Source organism: Panthera onca, chromosome B3, assembly GCF_046562875.1.
Source record: "Panthera onca isolate mPanOnc1 chromosome B3, mPanOnc1 haplotype 2, whole genome shotgun sequence".
NCBI classification, from domain to species: domain Eukaryota; kingdom Metazoa; phylum Chordata; class Mammalia; order Carnivora; family Felidae; genus Panthera; species Panthera onca.
The window spans coordinates 106,033,856-106,055,158 of NC_138344.1; the positions used below are offsets into that span (position 1 = coordinate 106,033,856).

General features: G+C 39.0%; 1 protein-coding gene across 1 annotated transcript in view; it reads right to left on the reverse strand.

Moving 5' to 3' along the window:
* Positions 1-21,303, reverse strand: part of RTN1 (reticulon 1) — a 226,573-nt gene that overhangs the window by 157,083 nt on the left and 48,187 nt on the right. The window lies entirely within an intron of this gene.

The following is a 21,303-nucleotide window of genomic DNA, read 5'->3' on the forward strand; positions in this document are numbered from 1 at the left end:
ATGCACTTAGCAGATATTAAGAACAGCCCATCCTAAAACAGCAGAATACACATTCTTTTCAAGTACACATGGGACATTCTCCAGAATAGATCACATATTAGGTCACAAATCAGACCTCAACAAATACAAAAAGTTTGGAATCATACCTTGCACCTTTTTTGGCCATAATGTTATGAAACTAGAAATCAACCACAAGAAAAAATAATTGGAAAGACCACAAAAACATGGAGTTTAAAAAAGCATGCTACTAAACAATGAGTGAGTCAGCCAGGAAATCAAAGAAAAAAATTTTAAAATACATGGAAACAAATGAAAATAAAAGCACAATGGTCCAAAAATCTTTGGGATGATGCAAAAGCAGTCCTAAGAGGAAAGTATATAGCAATACAGGCTTAACCCAAGAAGCAATAAAATTCTCAAATAAACAACCTAACCCTACACCTCATGGAGCTAGAAAAAGAACAACAAATGAGACCAAAGACAGCAGAAGGAAGGAAATAATAAAGATAGAGCAGAAATGAATGACATAGAGACTACAAAACAAAAATAAAAACAAACAAACAAAACAATAGAATAGATCAATGAAACCAGGAGCATGTTCTTTGAAAAAATTAATAAAACTGATAAACCTCTAGCCAGACTAATCAAAAAGAAATGAGAAAGGACCAAAATAAATAAAATCACAAATCAGAGAAGAAAAATAGCAACCAACACCAACACAAAAATACACTTATAAGAGAATTTTATGGAAAACTATATGCCAAGAAATTGGACAACCTAGAAGAAATGGATAAATTCCTAGAAACATAAATTACTAAAACTGAAACAGAAAGAAATAGAAAACTTGAATAGACCAATAACCAACAAAGAAATTAATGGTAATAAAAAAAAAAAAAAAAAAAAAACCTCCCAACAAACAAAAGTCCAGGGCCAGATAGCTTCACAGGAAAATTCTACTAAACATTTAAAGAGGAATTAATACCTATTCTCAAACTATTCCAAACAATAGAAAAGGAAGAAAAACTTCCAAACTCATTCTATGAGGCCAGCATTACCCTGATACCAAAACAAGGTAAAGACTCCACTAAAAAAGAGAACTACAGGCCAATATCCCTGATGAACACAGATGCAAAAATTCTCAATTAAATACTGGCAAACCGAATCGAACAATACATTAAAAAAATCATTGACCACAATCAAGCGGGATTTATTTCTGGGACATAAAGGTGGTTCAACATTTGCAAGTCAATCAACACAATACACTATATTAATAAAACAAAGTATAAGTATCATATGATCATTTCAATAGACACAGAAAAAGCAGAAAAAGCAATTACAACATCCATGATAAAAAAAAAATCCTTCACAAAATAGGTGTAGAGGGAACATACCTCAACATAATAAAGGCCATCTATGAAAAACACACAACAAATATCATCCTCAGTGGGGAAAACCTGAGAGCTTTTCCTCTAAGGTCAGGAATAAGACAAGGATATCCACCCTCAACACTGTTACTTAACATAGTACAGGAAGTCCTAGTCATAGCAATTAGGTGAAAAAAAAGAAGTAAAAGGCATCCAAATCAGCAAGGAAAAAGTAAAACTTTCACTAGTTGCAGATGACACCATACTCTATATAGAAAACCCAAGACTCCATCCAAAAAATGCTAGAACTGATACATGAATTCAGTAAAGTTGCAGGATACAAAATCAGCGTACAGAAATCTGTTGCATTTCTATACACCAATAATAAAGCATCAGAAAGAGAAATTAAGGAATCAATCTCATTTACAATTACATCAAAAACAATAAGATGCCTAGGAATAAACCTAACCAAAGAGGTGAAAGGCCTGTAATCTGAAAACTATAAAACACTGATGAAAGAAATTGAAGATGACACAATGAAATGAAAAGACATTTCATGTTCATAGATTGGAAGAACAAGTATGTTAAAATGTCTACACTACTCAAAGCAATCTACACATTTAATGCAATCCCTATCAAAATACCACCAGCATTTTTCACAAAGCTAGAAAAAACAATCCTAAAATTTGTGTGGAAACATAAAAGGCCATGAATAGCCAAAGCAATCTTGAAAAAGAAAAGCAAAGCTGGAGGCATCACAGTTCCAAACTTCAAGTTATATTACAAAACTCTAGTGATCAAAACATTATGGTACTGGCACAAAAATAGATAAATCATTAGAACAGAATAGAAAACCCAGAAATGAACCCACAATTATATGGCCAGTTGACCTTTGACAAAACTGGAAAGAATATCCAATAGGAAAAAGATAGTCTCCTCAACAAATGTGTTGAGAAAACTGGACAGCAACATGCAAAAGAATGAAACTGGACCACTTTCTTTTTTTTAAATGTTTATTTATTTTTGAGAGAGAGAGAGACAGCACATGAAGGGGGAGAGGCAGAGAGAGAGGGGGACAGAGAATCCAAAGCAGGCTCTGCACTGACAGCAGACAGCCCAATGCAGGGCTCAAATTTACAAACCGCCCAATCATGACCTGAGCCAAAGTTGGAGGCTGAACCAAGTGAGCCACCCAGGTGCCCCTGGACCACTTTCTCACACCATAGACAAAAATAAATTCAAAATGGATGGAAGACCTAAGTGTGAGATAGGAAACCATCGAAATCCTAGAGGAGAACACAGGCAGCAGCCTCTGTGACATCAGTAGCAACTTCTTTCCAGATATTTCTCCCGAGGCAAGGAAAACAAAAGCAAAAATAAACTACTGGGACTTCATCAAAAAGCTTTTGCACAGCAAAGGAAACAATCAACGGAACCAAAAAGGCAACCTCTGGAATGGGGGAAGATATTTGCAAATAACATATCAGATAAAGGGCTAGTATCCAAAATCTATAAAGAATTTATCAGACTCAACACCCAAAAACCAAATAACCCAGTTAAGAAATGGGCAGAAGACAGGAATAGACATTTTTCCAAAGAAGACACCCAGATGGCCAATAGACACATGAAAAGATCTTCAACATCACCCATCATCAGGGAAATACAAATCAAAACTACAATGAGATAACCATCTCACACCTGTCAGAATGGCTACAATTAACAACTCAGGAAACAACAGATGTTGGCGAGGAGGCAGAGAAAGAGGAACCCTGTTACACTCTTGGTGTTAGTGGTGCAGCCACTCTGGAAAACAGTATGGAGGTTCCTCAAAAAGTTACAAATAGAACTACCCTATCATCCAGCAATTGCACTACTACATATTTACCCAAACAATACAAAAATACTAATTCAAAGGGATACATGTACCCTGATGTTTATAGCAGCATTACCTACAATAGCCAAATTATGGAAACAACCCAAGTGTCCATTGACTAATGAATGACAAAGAAGATGTGGTGTGTACACACACACACACACACACACACACACACACACACAATGGAATATTACTCAGCCATCAAAAAGTATGAAAATTGCCATTTGCAATGTCATAGATAAAGCTGGAGAGTATTATGCTAAGTGAAATAAGTCAGTCAGAGAAAGACGAATACCATATGACTTCACTCATACGTGGAATTTAAGAAACAAAACAAATGAGCAAAGGGGAAGAAAAGACAAAACCAAGAAACAGACTCTTAACTATAGAGATGATGGTTACCACAAGGGAGGGAAGTAGAGGGTGGTGGGGGAAATAGGGGATGGTGATTAAGGACTGCACTTCTCATGATGAGTACTGGGTGTTGTATGGAAGTGTTGAATCACTATATTGTACACCTGAAACTATTATTGCACTGTGTGGTAACTAATAGGAATTTAAACTAAAACTTAAGAAAACATCCCTTGTGCAACCAGTAATCAGAACCTACTATTGAGAAAGCATAACCCAAGGATTAGCAGCAGCTACCTACGTGGCACAACATTAAAGATATAACAAAAGATCTGAATGCTTAGTCATATTAATACGTATGAATGCAAATCATATTAATGATAAAAATCTACCTTTCTGTTACTTCTGCCTAGTGCCATCTATGTTAGCACTACTGAGGAGCAGTGTTTTATTATAGCAATGAGGATCATAAGATTTAGAGACATAGGTCTCTTAGTACAAACCTAGCTCCTCCACTGATTCGTTGTATGACCTTGGGCAAGTTACATCAACTTTCTGAGCTTTACTAAAGTAGTGAAAAGAATACTTACTTCTAAAACTATGAGGATTATGTGAGATAAATGTTAGGTGGCTCACAGAGTTTATGGCTCACAATAAATGGAAATTCATTATTGCTGTTGTTGTTACTGTTACAAATAATAATAGCACAGCTTTAATTCATCATGGCCACAAATTCTACAGTGAAGAGAAAATGCATATATATTGAGCCAGAAAAAAAACCCAGATAATATGCTCCCCATTATAAAGACAGGTTGTTGTCTATTATTATCCATGTTACAACAGGATATCACATTAAATCTCTGGAATAAAGGGTGTAATACCCACTTTCCCAGAATAAGAGGCCACTAAAAATCATGACTCTTCTCCTTCATTAAAGTGAATCATTTATCATGAATTTATATCTGCTAAAATCATAGGATAAAATGCATTAAGCAGTTCAAGTGACAATATCAAGTACCCATTTTAGGATTACCAACTAAATGCTCATTTGCCTGAATGTTCTTTAAAATGGTCACATCTGCTGGATAATTCCTTTTCTTATGCTATGAAGGCATAAGAAATAGGATTTGAACTTTCCAAAGTTTAGTTTCCTATTACTGCTATAACAAACTGTCACAAATCTATTGGCTTAAACAACACAAATTTATTACCCTACCGTTATGGAGGTCAGAGTTCCTAAAATCAAGGTGTAGGCATGGGTTCTTTCTGGAGGCTCTAGGAGACAATCAGTTTCCCTGCCTTTTTTACCCTCTCAAAGTGGCTACCCATATTCCTCAGCTAGTGTCCCATCCCCATCTTTGTAGCCAACATTGTAGCATTTCCTGATCTCTCTCTCTGATATGACCTTTGCTTCGATCATCACATCTTTCTTGATTCGGACCCTCTTGCCTCTCTTTTATCAGGACTTGTAATAACATTGGGCCCACCTACATAACCTCTCCATTTCAATGTCCATAATGTAAACTGCACACATCTGCAAAGTCCCTTTTGTGATATAAGGTAACATATTCACATGTTTGCTATAAAAGGTAACATATTCAGGGATTAGGACAGGGACATCTTTGGGGGTGTATTATTTTGTTTATAACATATGGAGATTAATAAATTTATAAATAAAACATTTCAAATAATGATGACCTAAAAAGTGACTCCAACTATTAAAATGAAAATAAGCAAAGGATTTTCAGGTCTCCAGTAACAGTCAGTGATTTGCCAAGGTCACTTGAAAAACAATTCCCAGACTTCATAAGCAATTGATGTCTGACTTTTCTAAAAATGTAATAATTCCTTTCTTTGTAATGAGGTCAGGTAAATTATGACTGGACTTCAAAAACAAGTGTTGTGTTACTCTAAATGTATGATTTGCTTTATACAACTCAGGGTAGTACCTCACAATTTGGGATGAGAAAAAAAAGTATTTAGGGTTGCCTGGGTGGCTCAGTCAGTTAAGCATCTGACTCTTGATTTCAGCTCAGGTCATGATTTCATGGTTAGCGAGACTAAGCCCTGTATCAGAGTGAGGCTCTGCACTGACAGTGGATCCTGCTTGGGATTCTCTCTCACTTTCTCTCTCTACCCTTCTCCTGCTCATGTGCTCTCTCTTTCTCAAAAACAAATAGATAAACTTTAAAAAAGAAAAAGAAAAAAAGTATTTAAAATTCTTTCAAACTGCCACTCAGAGACCAGGCCGGCAATGGTACACTCAGTGTGAATGAAAACAAAATACCTATGGAATGAGAATAAGCTGCTGAGCCACACTCATCAAGTTTCACTCATCATAATAACCATGAAGGAAGAAATTCTCCTTCTTCTTCAGAAGACAGCTTCAGGAGAACATCACTCCCATTCTAACACTGAGGAAAATTTGGATAAACTACAAAATCATCAATTTTCTCAAGGCCATCAGAGAGATGAGGTTATAAGGCAACCAGTGAACTAAATTTCAGAGACATCTTCCCCAAGAAGATATGGGACACACAAACTCTCTCACCTTTGCCAGAGCATAGAGGGAATAGATAGTCACCATAAAACATCAGCTAAAGTTCTAACAAATTTGTAGAGGCTAAATGTGGGCTAGTGCAGAAGTTTAGAATAACTAGGAATCCCAAATACAGAGAGTTCATATTCTTCTCCACGGACCTTATTTGGTGCTCACAAGAAAGATTTGTAAAGGGCAAGAGAGCAGGAAAGCCCCACTTGAGTAGCATAGACTTTCAGGTAATGATCAGCTGCCAGTTGGGAACAGACATGAAATAACCCGGGACAGACATGAATTAACCTGCACTTCAACAGACTCTTCTCTCCTACAAAGCAGGTATTTTGAGCCACTGGAGGAAGGGATAAGAAATCTTCTCACTGCCAAGACTCAAGAAGAAATCTACTGCTTCTAGAAAGGTAGATACAAGAGCCCTCTTATAAGGAAAACCTGTTGGGGCCAGGATCCCGAGCAGACATCTGGTCTCACTGGGCAGGGTACGGAGTGGGTGGGGTGAGGAATCTATACTTCTCAAGAGCTTCCAGAGATAACAGGACAGAGTTTGACAGCCAAAGGGGGAGAGAGACAAGAGCAATGAGAAGGCCTTACCTTCAAGCTCTAAACACAGAAGACTTGTCTAAAACTAAAGCTGGACCAGGAGAATTCCCACCTCCACAAGCCTTGCACCAAGTAATAAGCAAAATAAATCTACAGGTAGGGGAGAAACAAAAGCAGAGAGAGAGAGAGAGAGAGACTGATTCCTTCTGTGGAGTAGATACGTAGGGCCTACTACAAGCTGAGAGTGAGGCAGGAAAAATAAGAAAAACCCTTTGGCACTACATGACCACAGTAAGCACAAAATAACAGTAACCCACTGTGAGAGGAATTTGAAGACTGTGTGAGGCAGTGAAAATAACTATAGAAACAACAAAACCTGGGGCACCTGGGTGGCTCAGTCGGTTGAGCATCGACTTCAGCTCAGGTCATGATTTCACAGTTCATGAGTTTGAGCCCTGTGTTGGGCCCTGTGCTGACAGCTCAGAGCCCGGAGCCTGCTTCAGATTCTGTGTCTCCCTCTCTCTCTGTCCCTCCCCCACTCGTCCTTGGTCTCTCTCTGTCTCTAAAAAATGAATAAACATTTAAAAAATTAAAAAAAAAACAAAACAACAAAACCTAAGATTAATTCAACCAACTCGTCCCCTGACACAAACAGCCTTACAGAAGAAGGGCATGCCTACTTCTAGGCATAAATACTGTTTACCTAATTCTCTATTGCTCTTCTGCACATGATGTTTGACATTTATTCAAAATTTGTAGGAAACACAAAAAGACAATTTAAAATACATTTTCTTAATTGTCAAGAGATAAAGCAATCAACAGAATCAGACTCAGAGCCTCTACAGATGTCAAAAATACCATTCAGTGACTTTAACTGATTTGCATGATAAAAGGTCCAGTAGAAAAGGTTTTTTTCTTTTTTAAGTTTTTAAATTCCAGTTAGTTGCATACAGTGTAATATCAGCCTAGTATAAAAGGTTAAAAAAAATGAACAGAGAAATAGAAAAAATAAAAAGAGATACAGAAAACATAAAAAAAAAAATTCTAATGTGAATACTAGAAATAAATTAAAAGATGTAAAAAAGTTCCTTCAACAAGCTTATCAGGTTACTGAATACATCTGAGAAAAGAAAGCAAACTACAGATAAGCAAATAGAATTTTTTTAATTCTAAAAACAGGCACTATAAAAAAAAGAATTTACATACATAGAGTAGGGGGGGGAAACATACAAAGAGTAGGGGGGAAAAAAGAACAGAGGATCCAAGATCTGTGGGACAACATCAAATAATTAACATACAGTTAAGTAGAATCCCAGAAGGGGAAGAAAGAGAGAATAAGGCAGAAAAATATCTGAAAAGAGAATGGCTGAGAATTGGCACCTGAAAAACGGTTGAATTTCTAGGAGGAAATTCACCTCCCACCCAGTTTTGCCAGGGGATGGCTTTCTAGTTCTTACTTGCTTTTCATAATAATTCTGATTACCTCTGCTCATACCAGACATTTATGAAAACACTTTTTGAACCTGGGATATGAATAATCTTTTATGCCCTCAGTGACTTCTTCAGACTCTAGAATTTACTATACAGATGAGTGTTCTGTAATTCTTTTTAAAACAAATTACTTTAAGGGCCAGTATTTTTTAAAATATATTTGTATTTACATATAAATGAATATAGATTTATAATAAGTGTGGCATTAGCAGTTTATATCAGTACCTTTACAGTAGAGAAACCCAGCAATACCACCTCAGGTAATCAACATGAACATGGCCAATGATAAGTCATGTCAATATCTTGCATTCCTGATTGATATGCTGAGAATGGCACGGTACTCAATGGTATTCATCCCAGAGACCCATAACCCCAGAAAAATCGGAAGCAACACATCAGACAAATTCCAACTGAGGGCATTCTACAAAATATCTGACCAGCACTCCTCAAAATTGTCAAGGTCATCAAAAATAAGGGAAGTCTGACAGCCGAGAGGAGCCTAAGGAGATGTGACAAGTAAATATAATGTGACATCCTAGATGGGATCTAAAAAAACGACACTAGGGGAAAACCAAGCAAATATGAATTATGGACTCTAATTATAGTATATCAATATTAATTCATTAATTTTAACAACTGTACCCTCCTAAGGTAAGATGTTAATGAGAGAGGAAACTGGATGGGGGGGCATATGGGAACTCTGGGCTATCTTCACAATTTTTCTGTAAACCCAAAACTATTCTGGATTATGTGCAAATAAATAATTGTTAAAATAAATAAATAATAAATAAAGTCCTCGGTGTGGAAACAGAGTCTTTATCACATACAGATAATAGAATACTGGGGCCTCCGATTTCTGAACTTCCAAGTCAAGGGTCCTAAACCACCCACCTGATTACTGCCTCCTTTGCTACTTACTACTGTTTCTCCCTCAGGTCACAGTGCAGCGCAGGAAAGGAAAGTGCTGTTTAGAATGGAAAGCAAACTGGGGCGCCTGGGTGGTTCAGTCGGTTAAGCGTCCAACTTGGGCTTAGGTCATGATCTCACGGTTCGTGAGTTCAGCCCTGCGTCGGGCTCTGTGCTGACAGCTCAGGGCCTGGAGCCTGCTTCTGATTCTGTGTCTCCCTCCCCTCAGCTCCTCCCCTGCTCACACTCTGTCTGTCTCTCTCAAAAATAAATAAAGATTAAAAAAAATTTTTTTTAGAATGGAAAGCAAACTGTAATGTACCCAGGCAAAGAGAGTCACAGGACAGATGTAAGTGGATTACATTAATACTCTTACCTCTCTTGGCTGAGGCAGAAAATGATGCCAATTTCTCAAATTAAGAAAATACTGGAGGATCTCAACCCCCCTGCAATATATGTGAGACCAGATCTTGCAAAGAAGGTTGCTTTTTAACTTGAATAATTCAGGCCAACGTAGATTTGGGTGGCCTGAATTATCTGGATAGTTGCCCTAATTCTTTGCTTTGACTGTGGAGACCTGGCCTTTGAGGGAAATAGGCCATCCATTCTCTACGATACTCATTCCCTTCCTGGAGGATGAAAACTTACTACTGACAGGTCTGGAAATGATTCACATCCGGCTTGACTTATTAGCGTGTACAGGCATTTACTCAATTGTACACTCCTTGGGAGAAGAGGTGAGTCACACACAGCTCAGTGTCTTGTACAGAATCGACTCTGCTCTCCCCTCATCAGGCCATCAGGCGAGCCAGCGAGAATCACAGCTTCAGGGGGCTCTGATTACAGGTGTCCTAGCACCAGCTGTTTTTAGTCAAATGAGAAGGAAGGCATCCTTTCCTTGTGATTTCATCTAGACAGACAGCTATTTTCTGCCTGGCCTGTGTGCTTATCCCAGAGTAAATGACAGGTTGTTGTCTTTATCAGTTTCATCAAAGGGGTGGTGGATTTTTTGTGTGTGTTTTTTTTAAGTGGTGCAAGCTGAAAGAATTAAATGTCACCTGTAAATTCCCAATTCTATCTCTCCTCTTTGTAAAAGCAATCTTTTATAAAGGGCTATCTCCATTTTATTGTTACACTGAGACATGCAAAAAGATGGTACCTGGCCTGCCTCTGGCTTAAGCAAGATTGTGACGTCATTCTGGGGAAAGGCAAAAAGATTTGTTAATACAACTAAAATTAGTTGCCATTTTAGCAAGTGAGAGTTTGGTTTAGATTATGGTTAGATATTGGGAGGGCAAAATTTCTGCAGCTTCCCCAGGGGTGAAATTCATGGACAATCCAGAAGCCTCCTTCCTGGTGTAGCTGCTTAAATATTGAAAATGGAAACTAAGGAAAATCTCAGATGTTAAATACATAAGTTTGAAGTGGATGACTGAATTCCAAATGCTTATTTCATCTGAAATTACATATAAACATTAAGTGTCAAGAAGGTACATGAACAACCAGAGTTTGGATTAAGGGTTTCTTTCTACCAGTCATTGAAGCAAAGGCAAACTCTGATGCTCCTACAGCTCAGATTCAGATAGATTTGAATTGCATCCCCAGGAGTAAAATGACATAGGGGAAGTCATATTCCATTCCTATGCAGCCTAGTGCCACATATTTTTCTAGCCTGGTACAGATTGGGATCCAGGAGGTCTTTGACTTGGCCTGAAATTCTGTATTTCAAACAAGCTCCCAGGTAATGCTAGGCCGTGGACCACACTTTGACTAGAAATGTTCTAGCCCCTGCTTCTGAAAAGTTCACAATTCTGTTTATCTGGGTTTTAATTAATCAATCCTTACATTTTCCATGGTTTTATTTTTACTAGTCAGTAAATGGAGCCAGTGAGAAAAAAGAGCCCCTCTTTTTTTTTTTTTTTTTTTTTTTTTGCAGATTTCATTCAACATTAGTAACTTTACCAGTTGCTTCAAAAACTTAATTGTCCATGATGTGCTATACTAGGCACCATTGCCCCAACTGCATGTCTTGGGACATAAGTGAGTCGTGAGATGTTTCCATACTCACATACACTTAGCAAATGCTGCATAAGATGGAATAGTACGTTAACATGTCTCAGAAGTTTGCTAAACACTGTCTGACTCCAAACCTATTTGATTATGGGATACTTTTTTTCACGTGTTATCCATGAATTACTGAGATATCACATGGAATAGTATGGGAAGAACACTAATAGTGGAATTTTCTCTAATTATAGAAGACTTGAATTCATCACAATCTATCTTTAAGTAGTATGATATATCTTCACGGACAGTGTCATCTGTTCAAAGGTCCCGTCCAGAGGGAGGTCTTTCCTAACAATCTTACCTATAATGGCGCCCCCAAGCCCTAGTCTCTGTCTCTTTATTCTGGACATTTTTCTTTTTGATACTTAACACATTGTGACATTATTTATTGTACTCCCCCCACCTCCACTAGAATATAAATTCTATAATAGCAGGGACTTTTCTTTGTTCATTGCTTCACTGCCAAAGTCCAAAATAGTTTCTGTCACACAGGCTTATAGACTTAAGCAAGGTAGGGGAAGACAGGGAGGTCACCAGCCTGGAATGCCAAAGAACCTAGCTATGTCTGGCCAAGTCTCTAATCTGAACATCCTGATTGGGACTGAACCACTGACATGGCCTCCCCCCTGCCTCCCAATAAGGCCGCATTTTTATCAAAGAATGAAACATTAGGATCAGATAACAGCTTAGATTCAAAATCACTAATGCTCAAATTAATTACACCCACAAGTGAGCCTTTCCTGGAAGGCCTACATAGGGTCATAAACCTGGATTATAACAAAATAAATAAGTTTGACCTAAAATTATTATCAAAAAAGTTTTTCCATCACTAATCATCAGGGAAATACAAATCAAAATCACAATGAGATATCATCTCACACCTGTCAGAATGACTATCAAAAAAGATGATAAGACAAGAGATAACAAATATTGGCAATGTGGAGAAAAGAGAACATTTGTGCACTGTTAGAGGGAATGTAAATTGGTGCAGCTATTATTGAAATCAATACGGAGGTTCTTCAAAAAATCAAAAACTATAACTACTATATGATATAGTAATTCCATTTCTGGGTATTTCTCTAAAGAAAGCTAGGGGTGCCTGGATGGCTCAGTTGGTTAAGTGTCTGACTCTTGATTTCAGCTCAGACCATGATCTTGCAGTCATGGAGCCCCATATTGTGCTCCATGCTGGGTGTGGAACCTGCTTAAGATTCTCTCTTCCTCTCCCTCTGCCCCTCTCTCCCATCTCAAAAAAAAAAAAAAAAAAAAAAAAGCCAAGATATGGAAACAATCTAAGGCCCACTGAAGGATGACTAGATAAGGAAAATGCGGTATACATGTACAATGACTATTACTCAGTTGTAAAAAACAAAACAAAACAAAACAAAAAAATCGTCGCCATTTGTGACAATCTGGATAGACCTTGAGGGCATTATGCTAAGTGAAATAAGTCAGACAGAGAAAGATCAATACTGTATGTGGAATACTTATATGTGGAATCTAAAAAAACAAAAAAAAACCAAGCTCATAGATACAGAGAACAGATTTATGGTTGCCAGAGATTGGGGGGTGGGGGGTAGGCCAAATGGATAAAAGGAGTCAAAAGGCACAATTAACTTCCAATTAGGAACTTTCAAAAGGCACCTACACTTCCAATTATAAAATAAGTCATGGGGATGTAATGTATGGCATAATGATTGTAGTTAATAATACCGTATTGAATCGCTGAAAGTCACTAAGAGAGTAGATCTTTAAAGTGCTCATCACTTTAAGAAAAAAAAATTCTGTAACTATGTGTAGTGATGACCATTAACTTATTGTGGTGATCACTTCATAATATACACAAATAATGAATCATTATGTTGTACACCTGAAACTAATATAATGTTGCATGTCAATTACACCTCAATTAACCAAAAAGTTTCTTCTACAGAAGACTTTATTCTTCATCAGTTAGGTTTCCTAGATGATTCCTCCTGATTTTTACAATTAAAGGGAATATTATGAATTCTATGTTATTTGGTACTTTCCCAAATTACATTATGAAGACCCAGAAAAGAAAGAGCACAAAACAAAGATAAAGAATGTATAATGCCTTTCATTTTGTTTACTGAAGTCATTACTACTTGAGAGGCATACATAAAATTGGGACCAGAGGATATCTGCTATGGATTATATTAATTTCATACATAAGTAATTATATATGTTTGATTTAATAAATTTATGAACCACAGTCCATAAAATTATATTTCTTTCCCATTATACATCTTTCTTTTCAATGTTGATCTGTGGAGATAGAATTTTTTCCAAGTCTGACTGTAATCCAGCAAAAATAATTGAATTGACAAACATAGATTGCAGTATATATATGCACATATATATATATATATTAAGTTTATTTATTTATTTATTTTGAGATATAGGGCACGTGTGCATATGGGGGAAGGGAAGAGAGAGAGGAGGAGGGAGAACCACACCTGACGCAGGGTTTGAAGTGGGGCTCGATCACACAATTATGAGATCACGACCTGAGCAGGTATCAAGAGTCGGACACTTAACCAACTGAGCCACCTAGGCACCCCTGCAATGTATTTTGTATTTTGCCTTTCAAAGCTAAATTTTTTAAATAGGATTCTTTATCTCAGATTTGGCTGAGGCCCCAAAAGGCTGAGAACAAAAGACTAGGTGACTAGCACTCCTGTATTCCAAAGGAAATGGGAAAATCAAATTTGTAACTCTTTGCCCCTAACTCATTTGATGTGATTAAGGTGTTAAAGTTGAACTGGCTGAGTTACCAACTGAAACGAATATTTCAGTGAAGGAAGGTGTCAGTGAGGCTTCAAGTCAAATGAAAGTGCCTTCCAGGAGAACCTACCCAAGTTTGGGATATATTCTAGTGCCTGGAAGCACTATGGTCTGGTGGCCAGTGAGGACAAAGGTGGTTGCAGACTGGAGAGCTGAGTTTGGGAAGTAAATGCATTCTACCTATTAACAGCCAAAGGAGACCTGACCCGCATTGTCTTAGATCCATCCCCGGGGTCAGCCTGGACCTGTTAGGGAACCTTCGCAAAATGAGTCCAGAGTTGGTCTTCAGGATGTGAAAGTCCACTGGAGACGCAAAGTAATTGCACATGAGAGATATTTAGGGAGGAGGACAATCTGCAAATAATTCCTAGTATCCCATAAAGGCTTTAAACACATACCACACTCAGAGGAAGTCAATAGTCTTTTACATCAGTGCCTTTCAAGTGAAACCATTCCTGATGCTTTCTCTCCCCACTGCCACCTTAACCCTGGAAAGTCACAGGCTGTACTAGGACATGGCAGAGTTCACAGAAAAGCTGACTGGCTCCCTCTTTTCCAAAGCAACCTCCCGCATGGAGTAGCCCTGAAGGTCGTGGTAGTGGAATGCTTTAACTTTCAATGAATTGACATGAAGTTTTATAAGGACATGACATTTTGTCACATTTACAAGGGCATGTACAACGTGATAGTTTTTTTGCTATTCAAAGTAACTGAGGATGTTTTGTTTTACAACAGTGACTAAATTGTGGAACTACTCTTGCATTTATCAAAAAAGCAAGGAAGAACTCACCTCACAAATCAGACAGGAAAGGGGGCGAGGGGTAAGAGTACAGTTGTTTTTGTTTGGACTCCATGAGCCCTATTACTTCAATACAGCCTAAAGTACATTAGTAAGTGGTTTTTACTCATAATAAATAATATGGTCTTGGAAGATGGGGAGAGCATCTCCCCCCTACGCAGAGGGCAGGTTTGTTTCCCAACCGGGATATGATATCTCCACTGGGGGCAAAGGTGGCACAGGTTTGTTAGTGGACCCTTAGAAGACTGGAGGTTTTCCCAAGCTCAGAGTACTGGCTGTGGCATGAGCCCACTGTGTGTGCAGCATCTACCTGAGGTGCTCTGCATCACCCCCATGGGATTTGGGGACAGGCAAACTCATGCAAACAGGAAGTTCATGCTGCCTGCCATGCTGTAATGGAGTTCTCTATCTCTAACCCAGAATCTCTATCAGCATCCATGAAGCTGTGGTTTGTAAGCATGGTAGAGTCTCCAACCATTTATATTCTTGACATTCAATTCCTCAGATCCAGGAGCTCATGGTCTCTTGGGGAAGTAACAACAACAAAAAATTCCAAAAAAAAAACCGTGAACACATTGTGATAGAACTATCCTTCAGGTGTTATGTGTACAAAGTGAAATCAAGGAGGAGGGACAGTCAGCAAAGGTTTTTGGGAGGCAGTCATACATGAAACAGTACCTTCTAGTATTTGTTGGAATCAGCCAAGTGAAGAAGAGAGCAAGCATACACAAAGACATGACAGCAAAATAGCATGGTGTATGCAGGGGACCAAACCATTCACTGATGCTGGAGCATCAAATGTGAACTTGGGATTGACCCAGACTATGGCTGGAGTGGTATGCAGAAGCCCTCCTATCTCTTCATAGGAGCCAAAAGTTTAGTTGTAGCCCTGTGGTCTCCAAAGAAAGGCACACAAGGCAATCTACTATAGCACCTATAATATTAAATGTATGGGTTGACATAGACTCCCTCACTTGATGATCTGTATTTTTCACCTTGTGGATGACACAGTATATACAGGGGATTCCCAAGAGTGTGAAGCTCCTTTTAGCACGTTGTGACAATGTAGTCTGTGAATACCGGGTGAACAATATGTGAAGATGATGCTACATAGTTTTAAGCCAACCTTCACGACATGGACAAGTGGCTTAAAGAGATTCCAGAGAAGAAACCACAGCCTGGCAATAGCAGTAATAACGCAAGCACAAACAAATGACTTAAACATGGGCTGCCGTGTCTAGTCTGATTTCTTCATCAGCCACATTACAAGCTGTAATCAATGACAATTTAATCAGATCTGACCACGGGACTTTGTTTTCTTGTTAACAGAAATATGGATCTATACCCGCTATGGATAAAGATTAACTGCACTGTAAGTGCCTGTTGATTCTTGATATATTAGCTAATGCGAGTGTCAGGTCATCACAATTAACAAGACATTTAGAAACCAAGCATCTTAAGCAGGGAGTCAACAATTACAATTTTTTCAGTGTTGCTTAATATTATACTTGCTTCAACCCAGAAAATATTGTTGGAAGGTGCATTAAAAATATTTCTGCATATTTGAATAGACTTGTTGTATTAGGACAAATTATACAATGTGGGAGGTTGGCTACACAGTTGGATGCAAGTACTAGGGTTTCAACATGTCTCAGCTTACGGTAATTAAACTCTGTTTCGAGGATAAAATACACAAAGAGTTACTTTGCATGAAGTACTGAAGCGGTGATGCTCAACCCTAACTACACATTAGAATTAACGGAGTACGTTTTAAAAATGCCTCGAGTCAGGTCCCTTCCCAGACCAATTAAATTAGAATCACTGTAAATACTTCTTGCATTAGGAAGGAGAATAGGAAGGAAGTTGCAGTGATGGAATCTCACTTGAATCATTCGCCAGCAAACCATTAAGCAAAGCTGCTAAAGCCAGGATGGTACAAACAGCTACTGGAGGTCATCAGTGTATGGTCACGTCTGCTGTAACATGACATATACATTCCTAAGAATCACAGCACTATAGGGGCGCCTGGGTGGCTTGGTCGGTTAAGCGTCCGACTTCGGCTCAGGTCACGATCTCACGGTCCGTGAGTTCGAGCCCCGCATCGGGCTCTGTGCTGACAGCTCAGAGCCTGGAGCCTGTTTCAGATTCTGTGTCTCCCTCTCTCTCTGCCCCTCCCCTGTTCATGCTCTGTCTCTCTCTGTCTCAAAAAATAAATAATCGTTAAAAAAAAAAAATTTAAAAATAAAGAATCACAGCACTATAGCATGCAAAATTGCAATAAAACCCACAGGGCTTATTCAGAAAATGCCCCAAACACTCAAAAACTCATCAGTGGCAGATTTGTTTTTTTAAAGGATAGAAATTTAATAAAAACGGAAGCACAGAAGCTTTACATGTGTTAAACGGCTAAGAAATACACAAATATACGGAAAAAATTTGGCACTGCAGTTTGAAAAAGGCCTGAAGGTTTCTGGAAACAGTTGATGGGAGGATTGTAGTTTGTGGGTTAATGAGAAGTGATAAAGAAGGTAAAGTGGTAGGGGCACCCAGGTGGCTCAGTCAGTTAAGTGTCTGACTTCAGCTCAGGTCATGATCTTGCGGTTTGTGGGTTTGAGCCCCGCATTGGGCTGTGTGCTGACAGCTCAGAGCCTGGAGCCTGCTTCGGATTCTGTGTCTCCTTCTCTCTCTGCTCCTCCCCCACTCATGCTCTGTCTCTCAAAAATAAATAAACATTAAAAAAAAAAAAAAGGTGAAGTGGTAATGAAATTAGATGGACGGTTGTAACACCAGATGAGAACAAGTATGGCTCACATGCTTTTTTGCTGAAAATGATGTGTGTCATATATGAGTAAACTCTCATATCTACACACATTAAATTGGAAACTGCATTTCCCAATCTATCTAAAAATCTTCCACATGAGGAATTCCTGTCTGTGGGTTTTGAAACCAATTGTTGAAAGTATAAAAAGCACTGCTCCCACAATTAGCCTGCATGGAAAGTCATCAGGGAACAGTGAGGTTTACTGGCCAAATTTAATAATTTAAAAAAACAACTTTGCATTATTGACAGATGGAATTGAACAATGAGTATCTATATTTAATAAGCTCAACCAATGCTCTACTTATGCCTTTTGAAAATATGTATCTTTGTGAGACATCTTTCTCAGATTTGACAGCCAATAAAGGCAGGCAGTGAGCTAAGCTACTCTTGAGGACAGACCTCCAGATCATTCCATCACAAAAGTGCTAGGCTAAGATTTTCAAAAAAATTGAAAACAAAATTGAAAGCATATTAATCATAGTCACACTGCTCTCTATTTTGCTCAGTATTGAGAGTAAAAAAGATTTCGTATCATTAATAAACAGAATAGAATATGAAATTATTTTAAAATGTTTTTTGCCTTTAACTTATCTCTTTGTCTCTATGTCTAATATACTAGCACATGCAGGTAGTTTATAAATTAAGAATACACATCAATATATAGAAATACATTTTCTTTTTTTTTTTTACTGCTAGACATCATGATCAAAAAAGTTTTGGGGACCACTGCAATATTATAGTTAGACTGCACTCGACCGCATGTTATCAGAAATCCTACTTTAGAGGTTTAATTTTCTCATAAAAAGAAGCCCAGGTGTAGGCAGTCCTAGGTTGGGACTCATGAAAGGCCCAGACTCCTATCTTTCCACAGAGACTTATTTAACATAGGGATTTGCCCTCATGCACGCAAGATGTCTGCTGGACTCTTAGAAATCATGTCCACATTACAGTCAAGAAGAAGAGGGAAAGGTGAAGGAAAAAAAAAAAAAAAAAGACAGAATACACACATTAGCTGAAGGCTTGGACAGATAACCCAGGGCTGGGCAACCAGAGGAAAAAATCCCAGGGGGTCAACTAAGCCTCTTACAGTATTGTTATCTAAATCAAGGCAGACAACAGAGCCAGAGGCTGAAATTGGGTTCAACAAGAGTTACTGCAGAGAAGTGAGCAGAAGGCACGATTGCTAGCTGCCTGTACCTGCGCAGGGAGGGGCCAAGGAAAGCCCTGTCCTAGAGTGGGGCCAGGGCATGGGGTCCTCACCAGCAACAGCCTAGAGCCTGCTCTACATCTGAAGAGGCAGGCTCTGAACACATAAAGTCAGCACTTCTCTGCAAAGAGTCATCAGCTCAAAGTAGAGGAAGACTATGAGAAGGAAAAGCCAAAAGAGCCTCTCAGTCTTACTCCCTCTCACACTTTTTAATCCATTGACTTATTTTTGCAAACAATAGTGCATTGGAGCATCTACAGCTTTAACAAGCCAGACTGGTGCCTACTTCAAAATATTCTTCCTGATGGGAAGTGGCTGAAAATTAACCTATGAATGGTCTCATTCATTCACCCTTGTAAAGCGGCCTCAATGATCTTAGGCTATGACAGACAGCCCAAACAAAGAAATAAATACGGAATGTCCACAGCTTAGAATGGCAGCCACGTTCTCTCTGGGATAATTTCATCCTGATAAGGAAAAGTTATCCTGGTTTGTGTTCTGCCTGATTTTCTCATATACAGTATTTTTGAGATTTTGCTCCGTAATAGAATCAGTGACTGCTGAAACAGCAGAAATAGTAATATTTAAGGTCAAGATTATGCATCTCTTGCTCAGTGTGTCCTGGCTATTTTACATTGCTCAAGACCCAAAAGGCTTGTGCATTATTCATTTACTTCCAACAAGGCGTGTAATATACTACGGCTGAGATGCTACCACTTACAGCAAGATAGCTCATATTTACTCTGAAAAGTGATTTCTTCTCAAAGAGCTTTTTTCTTTAAGGTCACTGTCATGGGCACTGACAACCCTCCTAATAATATTTATTCTTTGTCCTCCTGCATACTGCACTGTGTAAAGCTCCATTCTAGAACTTGAAACAGAAATCAAATTTTGGATTTTACACTATGCCGGTGATAGTGATGAGTGATGAAGGAGCGTAAGGCAAGCTGACACCCCACAAACCCCCTTGCTCCCCCCCCATCCAGGGCACTCAGGCACTCCTGGCTGCCCAAGAACGAAGGAAAGAGAAAACCAATGGTAAACTGATAGAGATCAATCATGCAGGACTTCAGTCTCCATCAGTTTACAAATATCTCAGTAAATTATAAGAAAAAGGCAATCTTACCAGTAGCCTAATCTCCAGAAACCTACAGACTCAGTTTCCTAAACATCACCCTCCCCTCCATAGTGATGTGGGCAACAAAGACAAGAAGGAAATGGTAGGTAAAATTAAATTTCCTTATAACCTGCAGCTCATTGACAAATACTTGAGACTGGCAGAGTATAACCTTTCTCCAGGAACCCCCTACTGTCTTAAAGTTAATGCTTTACTAGGTGGAAAAAAACAACCTTAGCTTGACAATAGCTAGGCCTCCCATATTTTAGGAGTCCTCTTTAGCATACGAAAGTCCTTTTGGAGGTCTCCCTTTTGCCTCTACCTCCCCCCAACTCCACTGTATATAACCAGTCACTCCTTATAAACCCAGTGCAACTCTTTCTGCCCATAGGTCCTGTCCCCATGCTTTAACAAAATCACCTTTCTGCACCAAAGATGTCCCAAGAATTCTCTCTTGGCCATCAGCTCTGGACGCCCCCCCCCCCCATTCCAAAACCGCATCAATAGGTCTGGAAGAACTTGAATTTGGAGCCCTGAGTACAGAGTCCAAGTCTCCTCCCAGCCCATAGGAGCCCTCTCTGCTGCTTCCTTGAAGATATCACTCCATTGTTCATCCTCTGTCTCTCATACTGAAATCTCCCTCCTGACTTTAACAATCCCCCCGCCCCCTGAATCCTACAAACCCCTGAAGTTGCCATGGGCTCCTTATCTCATCTCTTCACCTCAATTTCAGATGGTGGGTCATCTATACTGTCTTAACCTCTCAACTCCCGCTTTCTCAAATCATCAAAAGCTCCAGGTCCATCAACTAGTGCCTACTGAGCAAGGCAGGCTCTTCTACAGAAGGTATCTATGGACCCTTACCTTCTCTGTGGCCTCGCAGAGACAGAAAGGCGTTCCCTGGTGGTTTTTCCTTCTTCATTCCAGTTCCCCATCCTTCAGCCCTTCACCCATCCTTCCCAATCCTGGGGTCAGCCTGTTCAATACCCAACCTCCCTTCTTAGAGTCTTCCTGTCTACCTCATTTCCATAATTCTGATTTCCAGACTTGAAGCATCCCCCATCCCCACTTGGGCCCTTTTTGTATCTGCACCCTTTTCCAGTAACCCAGTTAATCTGCTATTTCCTGTGTTGCTTACCAGCTCCTCATGCCTTTGCTCAGGGTACCACTTCCATTAGCAGTGCTGCTTCTCCTTGCCACTGAGAAGTCATTTGTGCCACCTGTTCTTAGAGACATTAACTCCCACCATGTGGCCTTCCCTGATTAATCCTCACACCAGTTATTTTACTCAACATCCCTGATGCTTTGTCCCTGATGCTTGAGTGTAGGATTCTTGTCTCCTATTTCTTTTACGATTATCTTTATTTTTTTTTTAATTTTTTTAACGTTTATTTATTTTTGAAAC